We start from the raw sequence: 8,587 nt of genomic DNA, 5'->3' as shown, positions 1-8,587 counted from the left end.
AAAATTCAAAAAAGAAACATCTTGGTAACTATCCTTTTTAGTCATTTGTCTGTGTGTGTGTGTGTATATACATATATAATTTATTTAAAATGTATATTACATGTTATTTTATAATCTGACTTTCCCCCCATCTCTATATTTTGCACATATTTCTATGTCACTAAATACTTTCCTACAATATAATTTTAGTTTCTAGGTAGAATTCTATTATATGTCTATATTATAATCTATTTAATAATCTCTTATTATCAGAAAACTTTTTGCAATTATTTTAAAAAACTAACTCGACATACATATAATTAGTTCTCTGAATTTTTTCTTTCCTGGTAGACTGGTGCCTTTTAAACCTTTCTTACTGCAGCTCACAGTGAGTACACAGTACTCTGATTCAACATTCACCAGTACATATATGCTTGTGCTCACACAAAGAAGTGAAAAAATGTTGTGAAACAAAACTCACTTTCTGCTAATTTCTATTCTTTTCTGTATCATTTTATTAAAGAAATTCTGGTCCCAATCCACTAAATGTATTTCATGACTCATGGATGAGTTTTTACCCTCCATTTGGAAAGGAAGGAGGGGCCGTGATTGGCCCACAGTAGGCATTAATTTGTGTTGCATGAACAGCCTCATGGCTAAATCCTTGTGTACATTCAGGCTGACCGCTCAGGCAGTGTATTAGGGTTCTCCAGAGAAGCGGAACCAACAGGACAGATATATACGGTTGACACTTGAACAATATGGGGGTTGGGGTGCTGACCCCCATACAGTCAAAAATCTGTACATAACTTTTAACTCCCCCCAAAACTTAACTCCCAATAGTCTACTATCCACCCAAAGCCTTACTAGTCACATAACAGTCGATTAACATATACTCTGTATGTGTTATGTACTATATACCGTATTCTTACAATAAAGTAAGCTAGAGAAAAGAAAATATTATGAAGAAAATCATAAAAAGGAAAATATGTGTTTACAGTCCTGTATTACATTTATAGAAAAAAGTTCGCATGTAGGTGGCTGCACAATTCAAACCCATGTTGTTCAAGGGTCCACCGTGTATCTCCTATTGGTTTTATATCTATAATGTATACAAGGAGATTTATTATGAGGAATTGGCTAACCCAACTGTGGAGGCTGAGAAGTCCCACAGGCGACCATCTGCAAGCTGGACACCCAGGAGAGCCAGTAGTGCAATTCAGTCAGAGTCTGAAGGCCTGAGAGCCAGGAGAACCTCTTAGTCCGAAGGCAGAAAAAGATGCAATGTCCCAACTTGATGAGTGAGGCAGGAAAGAAGAAGCAGGGGGAGGGGAGAATTCCTCCTTCTTCTGCCTTTTGTTCCCGTCAGGCCCTCAGCAAACTGTACATGCCCACCTCCTTGCCCACATAGTGGAAACAATCTAGTTTACTCTCTCTACCAATTCAAATGCTAATCTTATCCTGAAACACCCTCATGGACACACCCAGAAATAACGTATAATCTGGGCACCCTGTGGTCAGTCAGGTTGACACATGCATGAAATTAACCATCACAGGTAGTATAGTGTATATAGTTAACTCCCAGGACTCTACTCAGACAGCATGAGTTTAAAGGCTGGCTCTGCCACATACTAGCTGGTGGCCATGGACAAGTGACTTAACCTCTCTGTGTCTCATTTTCCTTACCTGTAAAATAATAATGCCTATTTCAAAAGATTGTTATGAAGATTAAATGAGCTAATTTTTAGCACTTAGAACAGCACCTGCCATACAGTAACTAATATGTTTTTATTAAGTAAATAAATAGGAGAGGTGTCTGGGTGGCTCAGTCAGTTAAGCATCAAACTTTGGCTCAGGTCACAATCTCGTGTTTCGTGAGTTTGAGCCCTGCATCAGGCTCTCTGCTGTCAGCACAGAGCCCACTTCAGATCTTCTGTCTCCCTCTCTCTCTACCCCTTTCCCACTCATGCATGCTCACATGTGTTCTTTCTCAATAATAAATAAACATTAACAAAAAGTTAAACAAACAAACAGGAAATTCCTGGAAGCTGAGTGGTTGGATCAAAGGGTATGTAAAAACATAAGACTTTTAAAATATACTGGTATGCCTATTGTTATAGACATATTGATATACCCATCCTTATCTCTTCCATCCCTTCCAAAGACTGAACCAACTTTTATTCCCACAGGCCATAACAGACTTGTGGAAATAGTGTACTAAGGTGTTGCTCACTGCTCTTCACTTTCCTGAGGGTGTGTCGGGCTGGTTAAGACTTAGCCGGGTGGTTGACTCTTTCAAATAGTGGGAGAAGGGAAGCAGCAGACAGTCGCTCACAGACAGAGAGAGGGCCCCCAAGGGGATGCCCACCCACACTTGGCAGAACCCTCTGGCAGAATCATGGTAGGCAAAATCCCAGAGATACTCTGCAGGCTGGGCAGGAGGATCTAGCAGACCCTTGGGGAGTGGGTAGAAGGTAGGACTCCCAGGCAAACATTCCTCCCTGGGGCACACATTTCCCACCACTGCCCTTGCCACACGGCTACTTCATTCTAGCTCTAAAACCCTGACTCAGATCTGCCAGGTGCACCTAAATCTTATTTAGTCTGTGGCAAGTATATTTTCCAACAGCTGAGTTGTTTTGTGAAAACTGGGTGCCCACCTAAACTGTACACACATGCACGCACATCACACACACACACACACATGCACAGAGATGATAGCTTTCTGTTTTAGCATTTGGTGAAATGCACATACGACTCTAGCCCCATCTTGCTTACAAAGTCTTCCCTGACAACTGCAGCCCAGGTAGATCGCTCCTTCCTCTGAGCTCCCACACCAATTCTAGGCATTCAGGATTCAGTAACTTAGTTATATGCTTGTCTGTCTGGTCCTGGAACTGTCTCAGGGCAGTAGTTCATTCCCCCAACCACAGTTGTAACTTGTTTGAAATTAACCACCATGTCTTACATTTCTTTTGGATCTCTCACTGGCTTGGTTCATAGTAGGTTGTTAGTAAATAGTCAATGATTGGTTGATCCAGGTATGAATTGCATAGAATTTGCACTGAAGTGAAATTACATTAAGAAAGATAAGTTTTCAGGGCACCTGGGTGGCTCAGTCAGTTGAGCATCCGACTTTGACTCAGGTCATGATCTCATGGTTCATGAGTTTGAGCCCCGTGTCGGGCTCTGTGCTGACAGCTCAGAGTGTGGATCCTGCCTCAGATTCTGTGTCTCCCTCTCTCTCTGCCCCTCCCCCATTCCTGCTCTGTCTCTCTCAAAAATAAACATTAAAAATATATATATTAAAAAAAGAAAAATAAGGTTTCCAACTTTCACAAACTAAATTAAACCTGGATCAAATATTGACATATTAAAAATTAAACTACTAGAATAAAATATGGTTGAATTTATTTATAATTATGGAATGAATGAAATCAGTCCAGCCTTTCTAGATAGGACACAAGCCCAGAAGCCATGAAAGGAAGAAAAGATAGATACATTTGATAACATAAAAACATTTTTAACCTTCTCTATGGCAAAGATGCTTTTAATTTATGAGGAATATGTACAGGTCAAGAATGATGATGAAAAACCTTCCATCCAACCCCTAAATTGTAAGAGGGTAGAAAATGGCCAAATTTTCTCCTTCTGACCTTTGTTCTTCACTCATCCACAAAAGATTATTTCACCTCAGCTAAAATCTTGATCTTGCTCCCACTTCAAACTTTGTCTTCGTAGGTATGTCTTCCTCCTTTCTTCCCCTCTCTCTATTTTCCTTTACACTCTGATCCTTGAATATGCAAAAAGTGAGGGGCTTTGTGGTGGTGCTATAGGGAAAGAATAGTTTTCTTTGAACTTGCAGCTGTTGGCAGAACTATTAGACAAGTGACTCTCAATGGGTACCCCAGCCACTTACAATGTCAGAGTAGCAATTATTGCATGGTTGTCAGAGGCTACTGCCTCTGGGGCAGGGTGGCTAACCTTTCCTGAGCGGCTTGCTCTACCCTGAAGTCAGCGTATTAGATGTTCTATTGAGACTTTTACTATAACACTATAATCTTGGGAAACTTGTAACATCAGAAATTTCATGCAGCACCTCATTTTAGGGTGAAGAACTAAAGGAGAAAATCATGCATCAGTTTTTAATTGTGCGTTTGCTTTCTAGGTCTGATTTTATTCAGAACAACGGAATCAAACCAGGAATGTATTTTTTTTCTCCTTAGTGCAAAGAGAAAACAGTCTTATTAATGTTGCCAAGCAATTGAAAAAGGTCTACTGTTTAGAGAGAAGATGCTCAAGACAGAGGAGGAGGCAGAGGTGAATAGATGAGCTGTGTTAGATGGTATTTTTGAGGATATCATTAATGAGGATGATGTATAAATAAGGAAGTGACTGAAATTGATCTAAGTTCATTTTAGCTTCTTTGGGAACACCTTAAAAAGTATCATTGTTTATCAGGCGGAAAAGAAAAGTCGATAGTGAAAGAGAAGCTTATCTTTTGTAGAGTATAAACTATTACAAAGAATAAAGAGGAATTAAAACTATCTTGTTAGAGTACCTTTAGAAATGCCCAAGTCTTGACATTCTGATTATTTCAAAAAGCACTGAAAAGACACAAACATGCAAAAAAGGATGCCTTTTTGTTCTTTTAGCATTTCTTTTTTTTTTTTTTTTTTTTAGACAGGAAGCAGGATTTATTGGTGGGCATGAATGGGGAAGGGCAGTGCTGAAGTTCTCATGAGTAAAGAGCCCGCCATTTGTCCAAGGGGCCACGATTAGTGGTGTATTTGACCCCACAGCCGTCTGGGATGGGCTGCTTTTGAGCCACCATGTCTTCAAATTCATCCGCATTAAACTTAGTAAAGCCCCACTTCTTGGAAAAGGGGATCTTCTGGTGGCCAGGGAACTGAACTTGGCCCTACGTAGGGCCTCAATCACATGCTCCTTGTTCTGCAACTTGGTACGGATGGACAAGATGACTTGGCCAATGTGGACCCTGGCCACTGTGCCCTGGGGCTTTCCAAAGGCACCTTACATACCTGTCTGGAGCCTAGATTGGAGAAAGCATGAGGCCAAACCTCAATGTCCGCCAGAAAAAAACTGTCTCCAAGGTCCCTCAGGGCAACCCATACAACCAACAGGCTGCATACACTACTGAGGAGGCTGCTGTTTGCAGCCATTGCACACTGGGCCCCACGAGGAAAGAGCACAGTTAGCTTAATTGGCTGCAGATCCTTTAGCATTTCTTTAACATATTCTAGAAGTGAAGTTTTCTCATTTTTATCTAGGAAATTTGGAAAAGAGGGTTGTGTTTTTGGTTTTTCATTATAAATATCACTTGTTTTGTTTCCATGCACCTTTATGCAAGATGAAAGGCAATGTTTATACATAACATTTCGTCCAAGGGTATGGAAGATTTTTTTTTAAGTTAATTTATTTTTAGAGAGAGATTGCACACAAGTTGGGGAGGCAGAGAGTGAGGGAGAGAAAGAATCCCAAGCAAGCTCTGCACTGTTCATGTGGAGCCTGACATGGGGCTTGAACCCATAAACCATGACCTAAGCCAAAATCAAGAGTGGGACATTCAACTGACTGAGCCACCCAGGTGCCCCTGGATATGGAAGATTTAAAAATAATAGAATTCCGAGATGCCTGGGTGGCTCAATCAGTTAAACATCCAACTTAGGCTCAGGTCATGATCTCGTGGTTCACTCATTCCAGCTGAGCTCTGCATCTGGCTCTGTGCTGACAGCTCAGGGCCTGGAGCTTGCTTCGGATTCTGGGTCTCCCTCTCTCCATGCCCCTCCGCCACTCATTCTCTGCCTCCCTCTCTCTCAAAATAAATAAACATTAAATTTTTTTTTTAAAATAATAGAATTGCAGTTTGCTAAAGGAAGACATAAGCATGACAAGTCATCTGATGAGTCTCAGGCAGAATTGCAGGGATAACCGTTCTAAACACAAGGAGTTTCTTGGCTGCCAGAGGGAGTTTCCAGGCCACACATCAACCAGCTCATTAATGGTTGTTTCCAAAGGGTTCCATTCAATCTGGTTAATATAAATACTCCATTATTTTTACTATTTGGAAAGTAAACATATCAATATTGAAAAATATGATCAATCATATTAACAATACTTCTATATGGCCTTATGTTAATTGGGAAAAAAGTGGGATTCCTTTGCAAATGATATAAATATCTTGAAGATATGGATTTTACTGAATCACTAAGAGATAAATACATGAAAGGAAAAAATGAAATACAAGCCAATGGAGATGCATTCGTGGAGGAATGGATAAAGTTAATGGTGTTATTTGCTTTAAAAAATTTTACTGAGAAGAGTCAAATAACTCTGTTTTGACTGACCCAGGAGGGTATCATAGTTGGAGCGAGATTTCAGAACCTGGCAGAATAAGAGAGGAGTAGTTGGTGGATTCTTTGGGACTCATGGCCATTAAATGCTTTGTGACTCTGACTTTTTAAGTATAAATGGGAGACTATTCTTTTTTTAAATGTTTATATATTTATTTTGAGGAGGGGGAGGGGGACAGACAGAGAGTGAGAGGGAGAAGCCCAAGCAGAATCTCAGCATGGAGCCCAATGTGGGGCTTCACCCCATGAATTGTGAGATCATGACCTGAGCTGAAATCAGGAGCTGGAGGCTTAACTGACTTGAGCCACCCAGGCGACCTGGGAGACTATTCTTTTAAAAATACAGGCAACTATTGCTTGAAACATCTCTCTCTCTCCGTCTCCTGAAGATAGTTTTGATATTGGTGTCAAAATTTGCTCATGGACAAATTTGTCTTCTTGTTTATAGTTACAGTTTAAGCAATTGTGCCTGGGACAATTCTGTCTTACAGCATGAAAGGAGATAAACACAATCTGAGTATGGTGAGCATTTAGACTAACCATCTGAACTTCCTTGGCTATTGTAGAGGCTGCAGTGTTGTCACATTAAAGTATAGGACTGGGCAGGTGACAAATTTAAGAGCTAGACTTGGGTCTGACCTGGATCTGGGGCTGCTTAAACAAAAAGTTTAAGAGAATAAGAGTTTCTATTGCCCTGCTCAAGAAGCTCAAGTCAAACCTGATACTTCTGCTATTTGACCTACATACCAAGATATATGGTTACATCAAAATCCTTGTTGACAACATTCACTACTTACTCTAGAGCAGGTGTTCCTCACCAGGGATCAAGAAACTCTTAAGGGATTCAGTAAATTCCCCGAAATTATATGCAAAACTTGATGTGTAGATGAGTGTAAGTGTTTTTCTAGGTATTGTTCATCAAATTCTCAAAGGGGCAGTGGTCCCAAAACAAAAATAAGAACTGCTTCTCTAGAAGGGAAAATTTCCCCAGGATTTTCCAAATGAACACAATTCAATAATTTCTGGCTACTTTTTTCAGAAGAGTTGAGTTGAACAGTTAAAGCTTCACTGTATTTTCCTTTTTGTATAATTTTTATTGCATAAAATTACAGAACAGTATTTTTGTTCCTCCAGATTTAATCTTTTTTTTTTTTTTTTTTAGTGTGTGTTAGTTCATTGGTTACAAATGAAATTCATGTTTAAATTTCTATTTAAGGGGTGCCTGGGTGGCTCAGTCAGTTAAGCATCAGACTTTGGCTCAGGTCATGATCTCATGGTTCATGAGTTCGAGCCCCATATTGGGCTCGCTGCTGTCGGTACAGAGCCTGCTTCAGATGCTCTCTCCCCCCGAAAAAAATAAACATTTTTTAAAAATTCTATTCAAATGAAAATGCTATTCCATACTGCAGTATTCTATTTAAATTCTAGCTATTTTAACTAGAATATTTCAAAGACCATTTCAGTAAGAAACAAAACTATAGCTTTCTCCCAACTTAGGGAATACAAAATGATCAAACTTTTTATCACTGAAAAGTACTTTAGAATTCTAGTCAATCACGTAAGAAGTCTTAAAAAAAGGTATAAATAATAGCTCAATATAAGAGATAAAATGGAATAATAAAAATGCTCAATTAAACCCAAAGAAGGTAGAAAAGGAGGGTATACAAACTAAGAAGTAGTACTCAAGAGAGAGAACAGCTAGGAAGATGGTAGAATTTGTGATACCAACAATCACTTAAAAGTGAGTATCTAAACACCAGTTAAAAGACAGAGATGTAAATTTTTTTTTTAATGTTTATTTAACTTTTGAGAGAGAGAGAGTAAGACAGAGTGTAAGCAGGGAGGGGCAGAAAGAGAAGAAGACACAGAATCCGAAGCAGGCTCCAGGCTCTGAGCTGTCAGCACAGAGCCTGATGCAAGGCTTGAACCCACAAACCATGAGATCATGGCCTGAGCCGAAGTCGGTCGCTTAACTGACCGAACCACCCAGGCGCCCCAAAAGACAGAGATTTAGACTGAGTAAAATAGCAAGACCCAATTACATGCCATCTATAACAAACCCACTTTAAATGTAAAGACTAAGATTGAAAGTAAAAAAATAGAAAAGTATAACATGAAAAGGGTAACTAAAGGAAAGCTGGAGTAACTATACCAATTTCATACAAAATAGACTGCAGAATACGAAATGTTATCAGTGTTTTATTATCAATAAATAAAGAAGTCAATTTGTAACA

At 39.5% G+C, this 8,587-nt stretch overlaps 1 non-coding gene across 1 annotated transcript; it reads right to left on the bottom strand.

Annotated features, from left to right (window-relative positions):
- Window positions 1-5,080: 5,080 nt before the first annotated feature.
- Window positions 5,081-5,213, bottom strand: LOC125918188 (small nucleolar RNA SNORA70). The gene has a single exon (XR_007456395.1). It is a non-coding gene; the product is annotated as a small nucleolar RNA SNORA70 (small nucleolar RNA).
- Window positions 5,214-8,587: the final 3,374 nt, after the last annotated feature.

The sequence above is a fragment of the Panthera uncia genome, unplaced genomic scaffold (assembly GCF_023721935.1).
Source record: "Panthera uncia isolate 11264 unplaced genomic scaffold, Puncia_PCG_1.0 HiC_scaffold_522, whole genome shotgun sequence".
Lineage (NCBI taxonomy): Eukaryota > Metazoa > Chordata > Mammalia > Carnivora > Felidae > Panthera > Panthera uncia.
Note: the sequence above shows the minus strand (reverse complement) of the source record. Positions and strands in the feature narration are given on the sequence as shown.